At 38.8% G+C, this 9,418-nt stretch overlaps 1 pseudogene across 1 annotated transcript; it reads right to left on the minus strand.

Moving 5' to 3' along the window:
* Positions 1–1,272: 1,272 nt before the first annotated feature.
* LOC309865350 (putative olfactory receptor 2B8 pseudogene) lies at positions 1,273–8,678 on the minus strand (annotated as a pseudogene). The gene is made up of 2 exons: positions 8,365–8,678; positions 1,273–3,064 (listed from the first exon to the last, which is right to left on the minus strand). The product of its transcript is annotated as a putative olfactory receptor 2B8 pseudogene (transcript).
* Between the last annotated feature and the right edge of the window lie 740 nt (positions 8,679–9,418).

Here is a 9,418-nt window from a genome sequence, read left to right on the forward strand (position 1 = left end):
GTTCTCTCTCACTCATTCTCTCTCAAATAAATAAATAAAATCTTAAAAAAAAATATGTCGCTGCATTCAAATTATGTGGGTTCTTTGGCAGATGTGAGATATTGAAGCCATGATTAGTTGATGCCTCATCAAAGGATTTATAAAATGTTATGAAGACAGTATCTAAGTGGATTTTACCCCTTGAAATTTTTGCTGCATTACTAGCTAAAATGGTTAGAATATAAAATAGAACTTAAGTCATGTACTGTTCAGATATGATAATGTCTTCAAAAGTCATTTTTATCCAAAATCTATAAAGAACTTATCAAACTCAGTACCCAAAGAACAAATAATCCAATCAAGAAATGGGCAGAGGACATGAACAGACATTTCTGCAAAGAAGACAGCTAAATGGCCAACAGACACATGAAAAAGTGCTCCATGTCACTCGGCATCAGGGAAATACAAATCAAAACCACAATAAGATATCACTTCACACCAGTCAGAATGGCTAAAATTAACAAGTCAGGAAAGGACAGATACTGGCGAGGATGCGGAGAAAGGGGAACCCTCCTACACTGCTGGTGGGAATGCAAGCTGGTGCAACCACTCTGGAAAACAGCATGGAGGTTCCTCAAAAAGTTGAAAGTAGAGCTACCCTATGACCCAGCAATCGCACTACTGGGTATTTACCCTAAAGATACAAACGTAGTGATCCGAAGGGGCATGTGCACCGAATGTTTATAGCAGCAATGTCCACAATAGCCAAACTATGGAAAGAACCTAGATGTTCATCAACAGATGAATGGATAAAGAAGATGTGGTATGTATGTATATATATACATATACATATATATATATATATACATATGTGTGTGTATATATATATGTGTGTATATATATACACACATATATATATAGGAATACTATACAGCCATCAAAAGAAAGGCAATCTTGCCATTTGCAACAATGTGGATGGAACTAGAGGGTATTCTGCTTAGCAAAATAAGTCAGTTGGAGAAAGATAACTATCATATGATCTTCCTGATATGAGGAAGTGGAGATTCAACGTGGGGGGCTTGAGGGGTAGGAAAAGAATAAATGAAACACGATAGGATCGTGAGGGAGATAAACCATAAGAGACTCTTAATCTCACAAAACAAACTGAGGGTTGCCAGGGGTAGGGGGTTAGGGAGAGGGTGGTGGGTTATGGACATTGGGGAAGATCTGTGCTATGGTGAGTGCTGTGAAGTGTATAAACCTGGCAAATCACAGACCTGTACCCCTAGGGGCTAATAATACATTATATGTTTATTAAAAAATTTAAAAATTATTAAAAAAAACTTTAAAAAAGAAAGTCATTTTTAATGAACAGGATGGCTCACGAGCTACATCACCAACTTGTTTACTTACATGGATGCTTCTTATTACACATAAGTACTCTCCAGAGTATTACCAGCTGATGCTCCCATTGTCACTGGCAGATATGCATCATATCCTCCCCCTCTTGTGACAAAGTCTACATAAAACCACTGTCAAACTGGAGACATCACACCAGGTCCTGATATCCAAATGGATTTATCAGGATTGATGTTAGAAGGGTTTTCTTTGAGCTGAAATTTTGTTTCACAGTTGCCCACCTCCTTCTGTGAAAACACTGTGATACAGTCAGCCTATGGGTCTCCCAATAGGAGTCATGATCACAAAATATGAGAGTAAGTGAAATGGCCCCCAACAATTGCCAGAAAATGCTAAAAGGCTAATATTTCCTGTAGTGTTGTATTGGTTCCTGTCTTCCCTATGCCTATATAGTATGTGTTTGAATGTCTTCTTGCAAGTAGAAATGGAATAGTGTTCCCAAATGATTGGGAAGGGCTCTTAAAAAAACTGCAGAGTTTTAAAAAATAATACTATGATGCAGATGCTCTACGACACTAGGTCATATCTCTGGAGGCTGCATGAATCCATGGACTTAGATTTTGATCACTGACTTACATAAAAGCATCAGGTAAGGAAATTCCCACAGAACAGTTGTCAGAAGAAATTTTGGATGACAGGGAAAGGGGAAAATCATCTTAAAAGCTCTAGCATTCAAAGTACTCCATCAAAGGGTCTTCCCTGCCCAGTCATCTGGAGTCATGGCCCCTGCAAAACACCTTCTTCATTGCCCCCGTCACATCCTTGTTCCTCAGTGTATATATGATGGGGTTGACCATGGGGGTGATGATGGTGTAGAACAGAGAAACAAACTTGCCCTGATCCTGGGAGTAGTTGTTGCTGGGCTGGAGGTAAGCATAGATGGCCGTGCCATAGAACAGGGAGACCACTGTGATGTGGGACCCACATGTGCCAAACGCTTTCCTCTGCCCTGCAGATGACTTTATTCTTAAGACTGCCCTAACAATCCGACCATAGGAGACTGTGATTAATGTCACAGGTATGAGGAGAATGACCACACCTACAAAGAAGAGTACAGACTCATTCACAGTGGTGTCGACACAGGCAAGCTTGAGCAGTGGGGGGACCTCACAAAGGAAGTGGTCTATTTTATTTCTCCCGCAAAGTGGTAAAAGGAATGTGAGCACTGTCTCCAGTGAAGAGTTGGCAAAACCAATGAACCATGACGCAGAAGCCATGAGGGCACAGAGACGGGGGTGCATGATCACGGTGTACTGCAGGGGCTTGCAGATGGCTGCATAGCGGTCAAACGCCATGACCCCTAACAGAATGCATTCCGTGGACCCCAACCCTAGAGAGATGAAAAGTTGAGTCACACAGCCACCAAAGGAGATAGACTTGTCTGCTCTCCTGAGATGAACCAGGAGCTGTGGGACAGTGCTTGTTGTGTAACACAGGTCCAGGAAGCTTAGGTTGGAGAGGAAAAAGTACATGGGAGTATGTAGATGTAGGTCGAGGTGAGACAAGGCAATGATGGTGGTGTTTCCCAGCAGAGTGAACAGGTAGAAGATCAGGAGAACCACAAAGAGGACTAGCTCCAGTTGAGGCCGGTCAGAGAACCCCAGCAGGATAAACCCTGTGAAAGAACTGCCATTCTTCTGTTCCATCCTCTGTTAGCGCATGTTTCCTGTCAGGATGAAGCATTTAGCAATTTTTAAAGAAGTCTTCAAAAAATTAAACAGTTGGTGGGGGGTGGGGTTAGGGTATGGATCTATCATCTTATAAGACAGGGTCATGGGATTTTATCAGCAATTATTTGAATAAATGGTGTACTCATTTATATTGATGTAGTTTTTACCAATATAGTGGCCAACACTTTGCTCTTCCTTCTGCAGATATCTATTTCTCACATTATCAAGTAGAGTTGATTTAAAATTCCTGAAAGTTAGGGATATACCCTCTCAACATTCTAATCAGAATAAACATTTTCAAGAGTTATCCAATTGTGTGATCTATGAACAAAGTGTATGCTTCACATCACTCCCTATGATATAACTATTACATAGGTAATAGAGTAGAGATAAAGACGGGTACATTCTCAAAGCAAAGACCGGTCAAAGTACTATAAAGGAATCCTTAAATTAGTATAAGGAAAGGCATAAATAAAGGGATATTTTGGTATTATACAAAATCTTTGACATCCATCAATGTTAGGCTAATAATCCCCTTTCTGGAAGCTCTCTTAAAAGGTTAGTGACACTGGACCCAACATATGGTCAGCTCTAAGGTGAGACTGATGACCATTTTCATCCAGCTGCTTAGTACTGATGCATAGTTCTATACCAACCAAAAAGGCATCCAAAAATGAGTATTCTAGCTCTATCCTATTCAAATGGTATTCAATGGCATTCAAATACACTACATTTTTAATTCTTCCAAGACTTTAAAAATCAGAATTGGATTTGATTTTGGATCCGCTGATGTGTGAAAGAAACTGGTACAAAACTGGCATAAACTAAGTGTCCATAAAATCCAAATAGAGAATGTAGTATTTCACACTATTTTATACTTCCTTTGATTTTCTATACAGATGTATTCAGTGATATCCACATCAGAAAGTCTATACACAAAAAATTTCTTAATAGAATTCATATATAAAAGTATTTGAGGGCACCTGGGTGGCTCAGTGGGTTAAGCTGCTGCCTCTGCTCACGTCATGATCTCAGGATCCTGGGATCGAGTCCCGCATCAGGCTCTCTGCTCAGCAGGAAGCCTGCTTCCCTCTATTTCTCTCTCTGCCTGCCTCTCTGTCTACTTGTGATCTCTCTCTGTCAAATAATAATTAAAAAAAAAGTATTTGAGACTGTCTAGTATTTGAGACTGTCTAAATGTGTATAACAGGGTATATGTCCTGTCTCACATCAGGTAAGAGCAAAAAAATAAACCATGGTTTAGCCTCCTACACACATGCAAAAACACTTAACTGAAATAAATTGCTGACATTTTAAAATGTGTCTAAGAGGGGCACCTGGGTGGCTCATTTTGGTCAGCGTCTGCCTTCAACTCAGGCCATGATCTCAGTCAGGGTCCTGGGATCAGGCCCCATGTTGGGCTCCCTACTCAGTGGGGAGTCCGCTTCTTCCTCTCCCTCTGCACCCCCCTCCCCATGTACTCTCTTTCACTCTCTCTCAAAAATATAAATAAGATCTTTTTAAAAAATAAAAATTAAAAATAAATGTGCCTAAGAAAGGAAGCACTCACCAAAGTGAAAGAAGGCAGAAATAAACGCTAACTCAATCAAGAGAAAAACCAATGCCATCATGTATCATTAGAATATAATATATTTTAATATTATCATATCAATTAGGAATAAGAGGAAGGTTAGAAAAGATAAAACCATGGTAAAATAAACTTCTGCAAATGATTTGCTGATTTATAAGATTATATATGTATGTATTATTACCACCTCACAAAAGTCAGAACAGCTAAAATGAACAAGTCAGGAAATAATAAATGTTGGTGAAGATGCAGAAAAAGGGGAACCCTCTAACACTGTTGGTGAGAATGAAAGTTAGTACATCCATTTTGGAGAGCAGTATGGAGGTTCCTCAAGAAGTTAAAAATAGAGCTACCCTAGGACCCAGCAATCGCACTACTGGTTATTTACCCCAAAGAAAAAGATGCAGTGATCCGAAGGGGCATGTGCACCCAAGTGTTTATAGCAGCAATGTCCACAATAGCCAAACTACGGAAAGAGCCAGATGTCCATCAACAGATGCATGGATAAAAAAGAGGTATATATGTGTGTATATATATATATTTATTTATATATATACACACACACACACACGTATATATACCATTTTATATATATACACGTATATATACCATTTTATATATATACATATATACACACACACACACACACACGTATATATACCATTCATATATAATGGAATATTATTCAGTCATCAAAAAATGAAATCTTGCCATTTGCAATGATGTGGATGGAACTAGAGGGTGTTATGCTAAATGAAGTAAGTCAGCCAGAGAAAGACAATCATATGATTTCACTCATGTGGAATTTAAGAAACAAAATAGAGGATCGGTGAAGAGAGGAAAAAAATAAAACAAAATGAACCACAGGGGGAGACAAACCATAGGAGACTCTTAATCATAGGAAACAAACTGGGGGTTGCTGGACATTAAGGAGGGCACGTGATGTAATGAGCACTGGGTATTGTATAAGACTCATGTCTCACTGACCTCTATGTCTGAAACCAATAATATAGAATATGTTAATTAATTGAATTTAAATTAAAACAATTTTTTAAAAAATTATATATAGGAATGCTGAATGACTACCTATCTCACCAGTATGAAAATGAATATGATTTTAAGTTGAAAAATAGAATTTCAAGCAAAACAGACACCCACCAAAAGACAAAAAGGAATGTGACTGTCTCTGAATGTTACAATTGCTTCTAGCGCCTTGCTGGAGAGTGTGCTGGGAGGGAACTAGAATACTCATGTCATAGTCCACCGTCTTACTTTCATTTTTTTTCTCATTATATCTATGAAAATTATTATTCTCTAATAATAATGGATATAGGAAATATCAGGCAGTGCATTTTATTCTACCAACAATTTTCAAGAACATGTTCTCCTGGGTCACTTTGTCCCCTTCATCCTCCCATCCCGGGCACCCACCCATCTGAAAGCTGTGTGCACGCAATCTTCCAAGAGAAAGGATATGTTTTGACTAAGATTAATGAGATTTTTCATTTAATCTCCTTCTGAGAATTTTGTAATTAGACTAAGAACATCTATATTAGGTAAGCATCAAATAACTGAATGTAGCAAGAGACACTGATTCCTCTTAGACAAAACATGAAATTACACTGACTAGAAAATAGGAATAATTAAGGAATAATAATAATTCTTAATAGAATAAGGAAACATCCATCCTACGTATGGGAGCAAAGAATGCTGTGCCTACTAATTATTATGATATGATGTATTAGAGAAAATCCAGTTACAAACCCACCCATAAATCACACATAACTTATTACTTTGGATACAGAATTTGCATACAAAATTAATACTTGAAAAAAGCACAGGTTATATATATATAGAGAGAAAAAATGTTGTTAGGTAAAATAAAAAATAAATATTTTCCACAAAAATATGGATTTCTATGTAATAATTACCCTAAAAAAAGAATATATTGGGAAGTGACATCTCATAAAAATATAATTTTACAACAATAATTAAGAGAACAGATAAAAATTAAAGAGTTTAAATATTTAGTACCGGCACACAGGAGCTGATAGAGCCATTACTGTAAGTATTCAATGCTGACATGTAAGTCTCTTAATTTTAGTGAATAACACAAGTTTCCATAAAACAACATACTCAGTATGTAAACTACACATTTTAAAGACCAAAGATCTCAAGATAATGTCTGTATGGAAGATATTTAAAATATTTAACAGTCGTCACCAACATAATTGACATACAAACCCTGCCCTATCCACTTCCTGAATGAATCTTGAAACAGTGCTGGCAGTGGCAGGAATGACAGACTATTACTTTAATAAAACTCTGTCCCCTAGGTCTGAGCTGACCCCACATATTCTACAACAGGCCCCCAAGGGCAATGCGGGATGAGCTAGTGAGGGGGAAGACAGCTTTCACAACACTGGAAATGACAGGTCTCACAAACCGGACGGTGCTTTCCACCAGGTTCCATGGGAGAAGGGGATCAGGTAGGATTTCCACTGCACGTGGTTTGTTCAGGGAGTGCTCTCAGGATAAAGGGGATGAGGGAAGCAAAACAGAGCAGAGAATGCTGCTAAGCAAAGATGTGGTCTCAGGTGGAAGATGGCATGTGCCTGATCCCGTAAGAAGCTGGACACAAGTCTCCAGTACAGTATGCATCTGTGCTGGTGGAAATACTCAGCGCTCACTGTCTAATGCAATAGCCACTATCCCCATGTCACTACCTGAGCATTTAAATGGCCTCATTGAGAAACATAATTTTGTATTCTATTTAATTTTTATTAATTTAAATTTAAATGACTTCCTGTGGCTACGTACTCCAGTATTGGACAGCACAGCTCTGGAACATGAATTGCATCAGACTTAGTCCTGCCTTGACATTGGCAGCCTTTTGTCTCTCCCATGAGTCTATCCCTGGCTGTGAGCTGCCCCAAGTGTGTTCCTGAGACCCCCTGCAAAGTGGATCCCTTTCAGCTGAGGGCAAATCTCTGAAGAAGGGAATGACTGTACACCTGGCAGCCCATATTCCCAACAGATAGGGTTAGGATCAGAGCAGCAGCCAGGTAAAGAGCATCGGAGCAGAGACCCAACAGCATTCACACAGAGTCCATTCACGATCCTGTGCAAGGATAGAAGGATGGAACCCGGTGTCCAAGGAGAGAGGCACTGACACAATATCCACAAAATGGAACTCCCTGTTGGATTTATATCATAGCATATTTAAAATTCCATAATATTTTAGATAGTTTGGGAACGCATAAAGGAGAAAATGAAGGTTTAGAAATGATAGTGAGAATGAGTATTAAGCATAGAAAACAAACATTATCTAATTTCACAGACAATGAGGACCAATGGGAAAGCACAGAAGCATAGAGTCTAATACTTTTACACATATGCATATTGTTTTATTCTGCTACTGAAGGCCATATTTTATTAATGCTAAATATGCATATTTAAAGTACTTTCCACATGCACATACGCAGGTGTAATGAATGTACTACAGTAGAATGAAATATCTGGGAATGACTCAGTGGAGTCTATAATGACCAATTAAATTTAGTTCTTATATTTGGGGAAACTCCACAGTCTGTTTCTTTAGACAGTGGAGCATATATGCAAACCAATACAGCTTTTACAATTGCAACTGAAAAGAAACTAACTTCCAATTCCTAAAGCAACACATAAACCAAGTTCCATTTCACTCACCTCTGTTCACCCTCTCCATAAGTTCAAAGCTATTTCCTGACCTCCTTTCCAAATTACTGCCTAAATACAGTACTACGCATTGGCACTTGGACATGCAGGATCACTTGTACAGAATAAACACAAAGGTTGACTACACCATAGTCAACTGGCTTATCCAGTTGACTGGCTTATCCATAAAGCTTGGCTTATCCATAAACTCTTCCTAAGCAGAAGGATGTTTTCTCATGATAACTTCATGTATCTTTAGGTGAACAGAGATCTGCACTTTGCCTCTAGGAGGTAGGAGACTAAGGCAATTGCAAACTCTCTCAATGACCTGCCTGTATGACAGGGAGTCCCTTATGAGCACAGGAGAGGATGCTGTGACACTCAGCTGTGGCTGGGCTGGCACCGAAAACCAAATGTGTTTCCCTGGCCGATGTCTCTGGGGAGCAGATGCCCCACACTGCTAATGAGCCCCTGTCACTGAGCTGTCCAGAGATGGCCGTCCTCAGGGAGAATGAAGATCAAGGACAATGTCAGAGGAGACCTCATCTGTCCCTTTTGTCATTTCATATATTTCACAGAGGACAAGTAGCTCCTGAGAACTCCCCAGCTACTGTAGTCTCATCTGTAAATGTCCCAGATGTGTTACAAAACACCTAAGATTTTTTTCCTCACAAATGCCCAAATTTTACATGTAAATAGACAAGAGTCCCCTCAGTTACTTAATTTTAAATGTAAATATGTGAATGAATTCTTAACTTCATTCATAACCAACATGTGGATCACAGAGCTAATAATTAGGCACATTCTGATCTTTACCATGAGTATAAAGGAAGGCAACCAGATTCTACCAGACTTCTCATACAGCTAAGGGAAAACAAAATCCCATATAGCCTAGAACACTGACCAGTTGATATGGATAAGTTTTTTTTTTTAATTATGCTCAATTAGCCAACATATAGTACACCATTACTTTTTTTTTTAATTTTTATTTCTTTTCAGCATAACGGTGTTCATTGTTTTTGCACCACACCCAGTGTTCCATGCAATTGTGCCCTCTCTAATACCC

The sequence above is a fragment of the Mustela nivalis genome, assembly GCF_964662115.1.
Source record: "Mustela nivalis genome assembly, chromosome: 5".
NCBI classification, from domain to species: domain Eukaryota; kingdom Metazoa; phylum Chordata; class Mammalia; order Carnivora; family Mustelidae; genus Mustela; species Mustela nivalis.